This window comes from Globicephala melas, chromosome 11 (assembly GCF_963455315.2).
Source record: "Globicephala melas chromosome 11, mGloMel1.2, whole genome shotgun sequence".
Classification (NCBI taxonomy): domain Eukaryota; kingdom Metazoa; phylum Chordata; class Mammalia; order Artiodactyla; family Delphinidae; genus Globicephala; species Globicephala melas.
The window spans coordinates 101,023,057-101,036,720 of NC_083324.2; the positions used below are offsets into that span (position 1 = coordinate 101,023,057).

At 47.0% G+C, this 13,664-nt stretch overlaps 1 long non-coding RNA gene across 4 annotated transcripts in view; it reads right to left on the minus strand.

Moving 5' to 3' along the window:
- Positions 1-13,664, minus strand: part of LOC115866226 (uncharacterized) — a 197,518-nt gene that overhangs the window by 17,284 nt on the left and 166,570 nt on the right. For all 4 annotated transcript variants that reach the window (XR_009565920.1, XR_009565917.1, XR_009565919.1 and 1 more), the window contains one exon: positions 12,758-12,865. This is a non-coding gene — a long non-coding RNA (uncharacterized lncRNA). The remainder of the gene's footprint in view (positions 1-12,757; positions 12,866-13,664) is intronic.

A 13,664-nucleotide genomic window follows, 5' to 3' on the forward strand; every position in this document is an offset into this window, starting at 1 on the left:
CCCGGCTCCCACCAGCCGGCGGGCCCTGCAGAGGAGCCAGGGCCCTGTCGGAAAGCTCGGGCCCTGCCTCTTCATAAACAGTGAGGGAGTGAGCATTTACACATGTGGCTGTGAAACACGAGCCTCCAACTGACAACTGAAATCGGCCGTAAACAAACGCTGCCTGAGTCCAGAAGCTTCTTCTAAACCGCCTTTGAAAAGAGGCGAGGGAGCAGCGGGTTATTTTCCAGAGACTGGGTCTGTCTGGGGGCTCCAATCACGCGGGCGTCCCCAGAGTGGACCTTTCCCTCATCCCCGCCTTCTGAATCCCCGTGCGTCGTACCGGAAGCCAGCAGATCCCTGAGTGGCCTCTGCAGCCGTCGGGCAGCGTCTCCACTGCCACCAGGGTGCCCAGGGCTGTGCTGGCCTTGGTGTCCATCTCTCTCTCCAGGCACGAGACATCCAATCAGATTATGGAAGAAGGCCCCCCTGCCCCCAGGGGACTTACGTCTATTCCCATCATGCTGCCCAAGCCGGACGCCGGTCCCAGCTGTGAAGACAGCACAAAGCCCTGGGGGCTGCGAGGGAGTCCAGGCCTCCCCTGGCCCAGACATCCTACCTGGGCCTGCCCACCTGCCATCCGGTGGGGCGTCCAGAGCACTTGACCAGCCCCCCAGGCCAGGTTTTGGGGTGGTGCCTCCTCCGAGCGGGAGTTGGACGACGCTGGAGTCTCGTGGAATCTTTCCCTTGCACACGTTTAAAATCACTTCAGGAATTAGGCTACAGCATCCTCACTACATCCCCGACCAGTGGGAGGGGGACACGGGGGACTGGGGGGGGGCACGTGGTAAATCCTGTCGAGTTGCTTACGCAAGAGAAATCCAGGCACAGCTAGTATTGCAGACGGCAGAGCTCCCGAGCACTGAGAGCGTGGACGCCGGGGGCAGACACACGTGCACACGCACACGCATGCACGCTGGCCGCCTTGACAGCCTGCGGGGTCAGTCAGGAAGAGAGGAGGCGCCTGCTGCTCAGACCGAGGGCTTCTCCCTGTTCCTCCCTCCTCCTCCCATTACACCTCGAACCCGGGGCTGTGGGGGCCCGTTGAGGGTGGAACAAGTGCCCTGAGAGGCCACCTTTGCGCAAGAGTGGCTGGATTTAAAATCAAAGCAAAGGGGGGAGCGGGGCAGTGCTGGCAGGGTGGCCGGGCTGGTCCCCGAGGGAGCGTGGGTGATGTCTGCAGCTTCCGACGGGCCCAGAGGCTGCCTCACCAGCCTGTGGGGTCCCCGAGGCCTCTGCGGGTTCTGGGGAGAAAACGGACGAGAGGCAACAGCGCTGGTGCCACCAGGCCCGACGGTGCAGCGGGAGCCTGTGTGGCCTGGTCAGCACAGAAGTCCACGACCTGGGAAGTGGGGAGGCTGGTCAACCCGAAGGGCCCCCGAGCTCAAAGGTGAGCGTCTCGCCACTGGAGTCGGCCCGCCCGGGTTCTTGTCACTTGTCCTCTTTGGTCTTGGGGTACAGAAAGGGTGAAAATATGGGGGCAGGGAATCGCAGGTAAGACATAGCCAGTGGTTCTTAACCTCAGCTGCTCCTCTCAACACTTGGGGAAAACACTGAGGAGTGCGGGGTCCAGACCGCATCGGAATCCCTCCTCCTGGGGCCCAGGCACCAGGCGATTTTTAAGGCGTCCACCCCACAATGATCCCACTGTGCCACCGCGTGGAGGCCCGCTGGATGGACGGCTCAGGGGTTGGTGGGTCCTGATGGCCGTTTGCAGGCAGGAAGGGACCAGGTCGAATCTCAGCACCGGGATGAAGGGGAGGCTTGATTCCAGTGAGTCTCAGAGCTTATTCAGAAAATCTGACAGGGGAACCAGAGCAGACCTACTGAGTGTGTGTGTGTGTGTGTGTGTGTGTGTGTGTGTGTAAATATTCTCCAAACATTATGTAATACTTATATACACGTGCATGCGCACATGTGTGTGTATATATGTAATACTTATATACACGTGCATGCGCACATGTGTGTGTATATATGTAATACTTATATACACGTGCATGCGCACATGTGTGTGTATATATGTAATACTTATATACACGTGCATGCGCACGTGTGTGTATATGTAATACTTATATACACATGCATGCGCACATGTGTGTATATATGTAATACTTATATACACATGCATGCGCACATGTGTGTGTATATATGTTGTTTGGGGGATATTTAGTTCTTTTATTGTATACATATGTATGTGCACATGATAGCATATAGTTTATTTTTATTGTGTATAGACACATTATAGTGTGTATATACACACACACACACACACACATATATGTTTGTTTGGGGGACATTTAGTTCTCTTTATTGACTAAAATTCGAATGTTCCCCTGTTTAAAATTGGGGAGCCGTCCCCCCTGAGCTACCAGCGATCCTACAGCAAGCCGCAAGGACAAAACGGTCACTCAGAGATGCTATTTTTTCCTTTTGAAAGAAAGAAAAGAAAGGGAGGGAGAGAGGAAGAATCCCCTTCTGGAAATTTAAACCAAGACATATCTGGAAAGCTACAATGTGAAAACACAGCTCCAGCGTTGGGGGCGTGCCTTTGAAGCCACCCGTCCAGAAAGCCTTTAGAAAACCAGCTTGGAGTCATGCTCTCAGCCCAGCAGGATTCGGGGCCATCAGGATCCACCAGGACCGAGCAGGGACAGGCCCCTGGCTGCCCCTCGAGGCGGAAGTGATGGGGGGTGGGGAGGCGGGCCTGTCGCTGACTTGACGGCTGGGGAACCAGCTGTGTCCTGCTTACACATCAGGTGTTGCTGGGAGGGGTAACATCTGTCAGAAAGGTTCTCTGTTCATTTTTTTTTTAATCTGTACTTTGCAAGATCACAGTTGCCAAAACTCACTCTGCGGCGGCTGAGTCAGAGAAGAACCGGCAGTTTGCAGACCTCATCTGCGTTCTCATCGCGAAGCATTTACGTCGCACTTTATATCTGCAGCGTATTCCACGTTGTATTAATTTTCTCCAAGGATCACTATTCTAAAAGATTTCACTGGGTAAAATCGCAGAGGTGATTTAACAAAACAGCCTCATATAAACTGTCCACCTTCTGAACAACAACCCATAAAACACGTTTGCTTCTTCGTCACAGATGATGGAACTGAGGTGCAGGAAAATTAACGGTTTCAGGGGTGCCGCTGCAGGTGACTTTCTGAGGTGGACTTTGGGAACTTGGGCCCCGGTTTGTATTCTGTGGCTTCTGTTTTATCCATAGGACCACTCCTCCTCAATTTCCCAGGTCCAGCCAGTGTCTTTTTTCTTTTGCAACCTACTTATTTCAAACTCTTATCAATGCAGAGCACAGCTGCATTTTCTGAACTACATTGATTTTTGAAATTTCACTGATGAGAAGGAAAATTCTCATTTTGATAGCACTCCAGGCTCTGAACATGCAGTGTGTAATAAATCGTACAGATTCTGTAATTTTTAAACCGTTTTTGCTGTTGTCTTTTTCAGTGAAATTATTATTGCCCCTAATGTGGGTATCAACCACCTCAAATCCTTTCTGAAAATAGGAAGGGCGTGTGTGTGTGTGTGTTCAGTGTTCAGACTAATTCACTTGTGTTCCTAATTTCTCTACAAGCGGCGGGGAGAGAGTCACCTTCGTGTTCTGCAAGATGAAACTGAAACCAAGATTGATTAATCAGTTACCACGTCCACAAAGGGTCTTAGGGAATCTGAGTAGCCGTTAGGGGTCGGGGTGTTGGGGAAGGTGGCATCTAGTCGCTAGTGAACCAGGCAGGTGACCGTGGACGACTTAGTGAACCTAAAGCTTCATTATTCTCACCAGCAAAAGTGAAGCAGCGTGCAGCATGCCCAGGGTTCTGTTATTATGAATCTCATAAGGAATCCTGGCTGAAAAATGTTCTGTAAACTGCAAATAACTACATACTTCTGTATGTAATTATACATTACTGTACATGGACACCTGTGTGTGTATTATATCATATACATACACCCATACATAAGTAACGCATTATTACTAAAATCGATTGAAGTAATTTCATTTCAAAAGGGCGACGCGTTTTCTAAACTGGGTAGAAGCCAGCTTTGGCTCTATATCCCTTAACACAGGATAAGTGACTTTTACAATAATTTTATAACGAGATTCTCATTTAATTAAGAACTATTTATAAAAACAAACCTAAAATACCTCCAGCAAAAGGTCATTGTAAGGGAAAGGCACACTTTATTAACTTGAATGGACTTGGATTAACACTAGTCCTTCAAAGATGTGAGGGATGAGATCACATTGCTGGAAAATATATTACTTTTTCTTTCAAGGAATAATATACTTTTCTCCCCCTTTTCCCTTAGCTAAAGGAGTAAATATTGGAGAACTTCTCTCTCCTTTAGAAGCCAGGATATTTAAGAAACTCTTCAAGAGAAACTCAGCAATCTGATGGGCCTGAGTGCAGGTCCCCAGGTCCCCGTAAGGCCCGGCCTGGCGGGCGTGTGCCCCTCAAATGTGGCCTGAAATGGTCCCAACCACTGCTTTTCTCCAGCCTCACCCGAAGTCATGAGTGAGCTGCTGTCCTTTTGAAAGCCATTTCTACTCTCTAGGAAACTACCCCAAGAAAATAATCAGAAATGCAGACGAGACTTGCAGGGACAGTTACTCCGGTGTTGTTTAGAACAGCAACACTAGGGAGCTCTTAAATATATCTTGTTTATGCTCATGTGCCATCATTGATGTGATATTTGCCAAGAATGTTTGTGCTGGAAAATATTTCATGCTATGATGTTAGATCAAAGGGGTGCAACATAAAATCAGTAATGCAATGATTCTGATTTTATAAATGTGTTTGGCATGGAAAAAAGATTAAAAGAAATTATATCCAAATAATAACCATGGCCATCTCCCAGTGATGGGCATGAGGAAATTCAATCTCCTCTTAGACTTTGCTGTATTTTATACATTTTCTACAATAATCATATATTACAATTTTTTAAGTTTATTTATGTTTATCAAGAAAGTCTTTTCCAAGGATGCGAGTTCTGTTCTGAGTAATAAATTTGTGTAGAATAACAATTTACTTTTTCAGCTTCTGGTTACCTCTGTATTGCCCTTCTTTTGAGAAGATGATCTGGTCCCGGTTGTAGCTTCGGCCAGACTTCACCTGCGTCTGTGAGCACCCAGTGGCCTGACATCCGGCTATAGCCAGTGGACTCCACTTCTCAAGGCGGGCAAGTGAAGGGATTTAAAAAGATAAATTCACTTGCTCACCGGTTCAACAGATACTCACGGACTTGCTGCTCTGCCAGGCAGATTTTTAGGCATTTTATCTTCAGGGGGTCAGTGTGAGGGGCCTGGAAGGAGACATCTAGGGCCACAGTTTGAAGCTCCTTTGCTTTTGGAGGCTGTGTCCAGCTAAATGTTTCTAAGATGTGTTAGTTCTTCTCTGGACAGATTAGCAAAACTCTCTGAAAGATGACTCTGAGTTATTAAAATTTAAAAGTATTTAATAAGCACGTTCTGTGTGTCAAACACTAGGCTAAGAGCCTTGGATAAGGAAGAGAAGTGGATGAGAGCCCCACCTTCCCGCAACAGGCCTGGACTGCCCGACGGGACCGACGTGCACCCATTTTTTAAATTTATTTGTTAATTGAGGTATAGTTGATTTACAATGTTGTGTTAATTTCTGCTGTACAGCAAAGTGACTCAGTTATACACATACATACATCTTTTTTTATATTTTTTTCCATTATGTTTTATCCCAGGGTATTGAATAGAGTTCCCTGTGCTATACAGTAGGACCTTGTTGTTTCTCCATTCTATAGGTAATAGTTGGCATCTACTAACCCCAACCTCCCCGCCCATCCCCCGCTCCCCGCACCTGGCGACCGTATGATCCAGCAGTCCCACTCCTGGGTATGTAACCACGCATCTTTACTGTGTGCTGTGTACACGTGCTGAGGCAGAGTCATTGCTTCCCTCCCTGGATGCTTCAAATTTTGCGATTATGAATTTCCACTCTATCAGTTACTTGATATTCACGTACCCACTATCCAATTCCTTTGGTAAATTTTAAATGCACCATGACAAATAAAAACACTGGCTCCCCCTTCTAGCTGTAAGTCCTGCGAGGTCTACATGAACAGCAGGCCTTCCTAACCTAGTCTTCCTGCTGCTGTAAATAGAGCTGCATTCGTTTAGTGCATGTTATTATTGTGAATGTAGATTAGTAATTCCTAGATGACGTAGGAATTAAGGTATTTGTCTCAAATATGCAAAAATACCCACAATTTTCCCTAACACTCCCTCTTCTTGATACTCCCTGAGGCCCTGTCACTGATTCTGGGCTCTAGAATCCGTGCCCTTTATAATATTAGGGGTGGTGACCATCAATAACAAAACCCTCTCCCCAACTTACTGCAGGGACAAAAGCCTCTAGAATATTAGTATTCAGTAAGCTGGCAAGCTAACAACAAAATCTATGGGCTGAATACTTATAAATACTGCATTTATCCACAAAATCTAAAAATTAAGAATTTCTATGTATACTAAACACTTATCATAACAGAGCTTCTCAAGCTGTAACGTGCACACAAGTCCCCTGGAATGTGGTCAAAATGCAGATCCTGAATCAGCAGGTCTGGGCCGGGACCTGGGAGTCTGCATTTTAACAAGACCCCAGGTGATGGTGGTGCTGCCGGTCCATGGACCACACTTTGAGTAGCAAGAATCTTTACATGGGTCTCATGGAGAGGAATATGAGAACTGGAGGGAAATTCTGAGCTATCAGAAAGAAAGAACCTTCTTTTACCACAAGATAATAGGCTTCAGGGAATGCCGTGAGGTTGAGGGCCTCGGGACATTGTCCCTGGAAGGCCCCGTGTGGTAGGGTCACTGCACATCCAGGGCCTTGGGTGGAGCTTCAGGGAAGGGAGGGCTCCGCCGCACCCCCACCCCCACCACCCGCAGGTGGGCACGGAAGCAGCCTGTCTTCAGACACAGGCCGAGTAAGACCGCAAGTGTGAAAATGCTTCGCAAAGTATAATATGTGTCAGGAGATATTATCACACAGCTCACGGGGTCGTGAGGCACAGTCTTAGTGGGTGTGGAAAATAGAGAAACTCAACTCCTGTTGCAGAAAGCACTGGGTGGCACTGAAGATCTTTCCTGAAAGTTCCTTGAGGGGAAGGCTTGGGCCTTGGGGTGGGGACGTGTGCTCGTGCTGACTCTCCCTCTTTGTGTCACCTCATTTCGCCCTTTGCCCGGCCTCTGCCTGCATCGTCCCCCCCACCCATGCCCCCCAGTTTGTCCCAGCAGGAGGGGAGTTTGCCAAAGGGGCTGGAATGACCTGTTTAACTCCCACTCACTCAGACTCTCTCTACTGCGTCCCCCCAAACTCACCCAGAGGCTCTCACTTGCTACCATCTTGAAGCACATGCAGTTGCAAATTTGCTCATCTCATCTTGAGCCTCAAAAAGTTAAAACAGGCTGCCTTCCCCCAATCTGTTTTACATTTTCCATCCGTCTCTCTATCAACTGTCCTTCTATCCACCCATCATCCATCTATGTATCTATGTACACACGTATGCGTACGTGTGTATCATCTCCATTTACATCTTTCATGAAGTTGTAATTTCTCAGTCCTGTTGCTGCATGAGGTTCGTGATGTTATTCTATTTTATATGTACATGTGCTTTTGTTTGTATTGTGGTCTGATCTTGGACGGTTGGCAGTAATTTGCTTCTTCACTTGTTGGCGTTTGCTGACCCGGCCATGCTCTTGTTGACCTACTATCAGTTCAAACAGTGTTTGCTCAAGAGGGGGAACTGTTTGGTTTTCTTATTTGTTTAAGTCTCTGATGGGAACTAATCGAAGGATGGACTGACTCTGCTCTTGACAGCTCCCTGGTCATATACATTCCAGCTTGATCTGATGTGGTGTATTTGGGGGAACTGGGGAGAAGTAATTGGCCTTCCAAGTCCAGGTTGCAATCAGCACACTCTCAATTAGAATCAGAAATGATGGGAAATTCCTGACCAAATATTTTCAGCAGTTGACCCTAAGAGGTGCACACTTCTGGGTGCTGCTCCTCGTTTAGCATTTATTCAACAGCTATTACCGACCACCCGCTCTGAGCAAGGATCTTGGTTACAGCGGAGACCTAGACACGGTATTGACCCTGAAGGTGCTCACAGCCTGTGTGTATGCATGTGCTGGCCACGTGTGCATCTAAGTGGACACATCTGTCCCAGTGTATGCATGTGTCTGGGTGTAATCATCTAAGAGTGTGTGTGTGTGTGTGTGTGTGTGTGTGTGTGTATGAACAGGGATAGTAGGCACGGGGAGGACAGATAAAAAGACTTCTTCAAATCAGTCTGTCAAGGAACAGTAGAGGTAAGTAGAGGCAAGCACAGTAGAGGTAAGTCTCAGACCACTGAGGGCTGAGACTGTTTTGGCCCGAATGTAGCTTGGAGTGCGGGGCATGGGGCTCGTAAGAATCCAGGTTGGGGAGGTGAGCAGAGACCAAATCACACCCCCACGTCCAAGTGTGAGACAGAAACAACACACCATATTTCCCCCACTCACCCTCTGCTAGAATCAGAATCCCTGGAATATTCCTCTGTACTTTGTCCACTGGTAAAACCTGAAAATCCTTGACCCTGGTCTCCACCCTATTTCTTCATGCCCCAGAGAGTCATCGTGCAATACATAAACAGACCTGACTGCAGCTGGTGTAGGAGAGAAGGGGGAAAGCTTGGCCTCTCTCTCCTGAAGCCACAGCTCTCTGTGAAGATGGAGCGTTCCTACCTCTTACTTAGAAAACATTCACGCACAGGGAGGTGCATTGAAAAGCATTTTAATAAACACCCCGCCTGGACTTCCCTGGTGGCGCAGTGGTTAGGAATCTGCCTGCCAGGGCAGGGGACACGGGTTCGAACCCTGGTCCAGGAAGATACCACGTGCTGCGGAGCTAAGCCCATGCACCACAGCTACTGAGCCTGCGCTCTAGAACCCACATGCCACAACTACTGAGCCCATGTGCCACAACTACTGAAGCCCGTGTGCCTAGAGCCCGTGCTCTGCAACAAGAGAAACCACCGCAGGGAGAAGCCTGCGCACCACAACGAAGAATAGCCCCCGCTCGCCACAACTAGAGAAAGCCCGCGCGCAGCAACGCAGACCCAAAGCAGCCAAAAAAAAAAGATGACTCTTTAAAAATGAAAAAAAACCCTCCCCACCCCTCTCTCCTGTGTTAAGGCAGGAGCATGAAGGCCTGCTTCCTGCAGCCAATGGTTTAGATTCCAGACTCAGGCGAGCTGATGTGAAAGGTCTGATGGGCCTGCCTGGATGGATATCCAAATAAGCAATTTCTTACAAACGTGGAAGCCAGTGATGGCGAGACCCACAAGGTGATGAAAGAAGCCCAAGATAGCATCAGAAATGACCTAATAGAGGGGGAGCTGGGGCAGAGGTGATTGGCATCCCAGCTTTTGCTAAATTTAACGTGACTCGCCAAGTAAGAGAAGTCATTATTGAGAAAACGTGGAAGTCCAGCCAAGAGTTTGGGTGATGGAAAATTAACTATAGTTGAGACATAAAATTTTACAATGTACGGATTGTAGAATGATTGGATGTCTTTCGTATTTTAAGAATGCAGCTCAATGGACCATCTCTTAGCATTATCCTGAAAGCTTACACTTTTGATTAAAACCTTCAAATCTATCTTGGAGATCCAGGAAAGAGTGTGCATACCTTAAACCCAAACATTCTACCACCTGCACAACTGGCATTCCCAAGTTTCCTTCTATCTTTAAATTTCATTAAAGGGGTTGTGGCCAAGCTAGAATTCTTGTATGCGAATTTTGTGTAGAAAATTCAAAGAAGTTAGAGATTTTAAAAGATTATTTAAGAGTTTACACATAGGGTTATTTTCAGGGAATACAAGATCAGACCCAAACTTAGCTACTGTGTTTGGGAAAACGACTGATGCAATGCCTTGGGTACTGCCTACCTGGAGGGGCTGGAGGCTGACTTGGGACAGACCCCAGCACAGCCCAGGGGGACAGTCCTGTGACCCATCACGTGCTCACTGGGAGGAGTATGGAGACCAAGGAGGGGGGAGGTGAGCTTCAGGCAGGCAGACGTGAGTCCTGGCCATTCTCCTCTCCAGATGTCGCTCTGTTCCTTTCCACCTTGTCTGTTTCACTTACATCCACTTTCCAAACTCAGCCAGACTCTCAAGTGCTCATGTAATTGCACTGGGCTGGATGATGAGAGAGCCCTGAGGTTTGGAATTACTCACGCCAAGACCTGTCACACCAGAGAGCACTGTGTACCATGAACAAGAAGCCCAGAGGAATACAAAAGTAATAAAATAAGTGTGGTTATGTGGTGTGTAGCAAATACAAATTTCCATGATATTCTAAATAATAAAAATGTTTCTCAAGAAATATCTACCCTAATGGAAAGGAATCACATGGCCTTAAATCAGCTGAGTTCAATTCATTCGGCATTTATTGAGATCCACTTATATCTGAGGCACTGTGAAAACCAATGGGAATGAAAAGTTGAACCACATATGATCACACTGGTGACGATTCTGTCCAGCTGCCCCCTTGCCCCACAACTTGTTCAATAAATCTAAGGAAAGAGCAAACATCGACTGACTACCTGCTCTGAGCCAGGCACTGTGCTAGCCTCTGAGGCTATCAAGTTGGTTAAACACACAGTTCTTATCCTTAGGAACTCATAGGCCGGTGGCCATTGCCTTTTTTCTGCTGCTTTTGTAAAGAACAGAAATTCTTACCACCTGAAGTCATCATCAGTATAGCAATGAAACTCTGAAAGATGCTAAAACTTGGCCCAGATCGAGAGGAGAAAACCATGCAGAAAAGATGGAGTTTCTAGCAAAGAGACACAAAGAGACAAGAAAAAGCTCTCAGTCACTTCCTTAGCATTGAACTCTGAAGTCACGACATATATATTCTGGTTCAGCACACTTTCACCTTCTGTGGCTGTTTTATTCCCATGTATTTGAAATAGGGCTGTAAGATGTAGCAAGCAAAAATACAGGAAATGCAGTTAATTTTCAGATAAGATTGAATTTCTTTCTGTGAAGTTCAAAATTAACTGCGTGTCCTGGATTGTAGGGGTAAACTCATTAGAAATTAGCTCTGTACTTACAGAGATTTGTGCACCCAGCTCTGGCGGGGAGCGCCCATTGTGGGGCACGAGCAAGCTCTCTGCTTGAAGTGCTCTCTGGATACCTGAACTAACTTAGCTTCTCTGTTCAAAGCTCGTTTTGTTTTTATCAATCTTTGATTTAAGCCAACATCTTTGCCTGTTTCTTTGAAGAATTTTATTAGCTTTATAGAGTTTTTGCCTGCTTAGGTGTCTCTCATTCCTTATAAGTTTTTTTTTTTTTAGATGTTGGCGGTAGGAGTTTATTAATTTATTCATTTAGTTTTGCTGTGTTGGGTCTTCGTTTCTGTGCAAGGGGCAAAGTCATCAAAGTCTAAATTTTTTTAAAAAAAGAATTAAGGAGTGTGCTTGTGTGTGTGTGCGTGTGCGTGTGTGTGTGAAACAATTCAGAAATGAATTAAATCTGAGAATGGTTAACACTCACTGAAAACGTTCTCCGAGGCGGCCAGCCCAGCACATCACCTGCATCCTGTCGCCCCACCGGTACTGCAGCCCCAGAAGGGAGTCCTTGTCTCCGTGACAAACGAGGAAGCTGAGTAATAACTTAGCCATTTAAAAAATCCATTAAAGGGGCTTCCCTGGTGGCGCAGTGGTTGAGAGTCCGCCTGCCGATGCAGGGGACACGGGTTCGTGCCCCGGTCCGGGAGGATCCCACATGCCGGGGAGCAGCTGGGCCCGTGAGCCATGGCCGCTGAGCCTGCGCGTCCGGAGCCTGTGCTCCGCAACGGGAGAGGCCACAACAGAGAGAGGCCCGCGTACCGCCAAAAAAAAAATAAATTCATTAAAAAATTAACAGAAACTCTACCCAAGGAGGACTGCCCTAAGTCTTCGGTTGCTGTGGAAACCAGCAGTGTTCCCTCCCGGGCATCCGAGCGGTTTCTCCCTGGGTGTCCTGGGTGTTCCAAGGGCAAGACTCAGGAGTCCAGAGAATTTGGAATCAAGAGCTAAGCCGCACCAACACACAACAGCCATCGTCACAGCACGGGGCGTGGGGGTCAGGACCAGCCTCCCCGAGCTCAGGGGACACAGGCCCCAAGGGCCTCGGCTTTGCCTCAGCCCCAGCTGGGCTGCTCTCCTCAGGGGCCAGCAGCCACTGTCCTCAGGGCGCCCCCAAAGGGCTGGGGATCCTCGCACAGGAAATGACCATCCTCCCCACACCCTAGTCAGCAATAGAGGAATCAGGAGTGCAGAAAGGTGGGCAGTTCAGTTGGTTTCTAGCCTAATTCCTTCTCCAGGAGAGTACTTTAAACACCATCCCAGGAATTCCCTGGCCGTCCAGTGGTTAGGACTCCGTGCTCTCACTCCTGAGGGCCCAGGTTCAATCCCCGGTCGGGGAACTAAGATCCTATAAGCCACAGCACGGCCAAAAGCAAAACAAAAGCACCACCCTCCGCAACCTCTAACATTAGTTTCTACAAGCCTCAGACGTGGTAAGCTAGTTTGGGGAGAAAAAAACATAAAGCAGGAAAAGCGTAAGAATAATACACATTTAATTCCGATATTTAGAATGCATTTGGGGGACCTAAGTTTTGAAGTGAAATAACAAACAGACTAACCTGAAATGTTTTCCTACATTTCAGAAGAGACTGGTGAGTCTGACCGCTGCCTGCAGACCTTGTGCTGTAGCCGAACCAGAGGGCACGTCAGGAACCTCGGGGTCCAAACTGGAAGAAACAGGAAAAATCTCAATTCATGTCAACTCTTGTGGTAATCACTACTTTTTCTTTTAAAACCCCTAAATTTTAAAAAATATTTGATGATTTTTCAGTAAGGCCAGAATATAAGACATTTAATGTCATTTGTCTCCACAAGTATTTCTATAACAAGTGAAGCAATCAATAATAGCTTGAATTAATGATCCTACAATCCCACTTCTTGGGCTTATATCCAGAGGAAACCATAATTCGAAAAGATGCATGCACCTCGCGATGTTCACTGCATCACTAGTTACAATAGCCAAGATGGAAACAACCTAAGTGTCCATCGACAGATGAATGGATAAAGAAGATGTGGTACATATATACAATACTACTACTCAGCCGTAACAAAGAATGAAATAGTGCCCTTTGCAGCGACATGGATGGACCTAGAGATGATCATACTGAGTGAAGTAAGTCAGACAGAGAAAGACAAATATCATATGATATCACTTATATGTGGAATCTAAAAAAATGATACAAATGAACTAATTTACAAGACAGAAATAGACCCACAGACATACAGAACAGACTTACCGTTACCAAAGGGGAAAGGTCGGGGAGGGATAAATTAGGAGGTTAGGGTTAGCAGATACAAACTACTGTATATAAAACAGATACACAACAAGGACCTACTGTACAGCACAGGGAACTCTATTCAATATTCTGTAATAACCTAAAGGGAAAAAAAATCTAAAAGAGAATAGACATATAAGTAATGTATAACTGAACCACTTTGCTGTGCACCTGAAACTAACACAACATT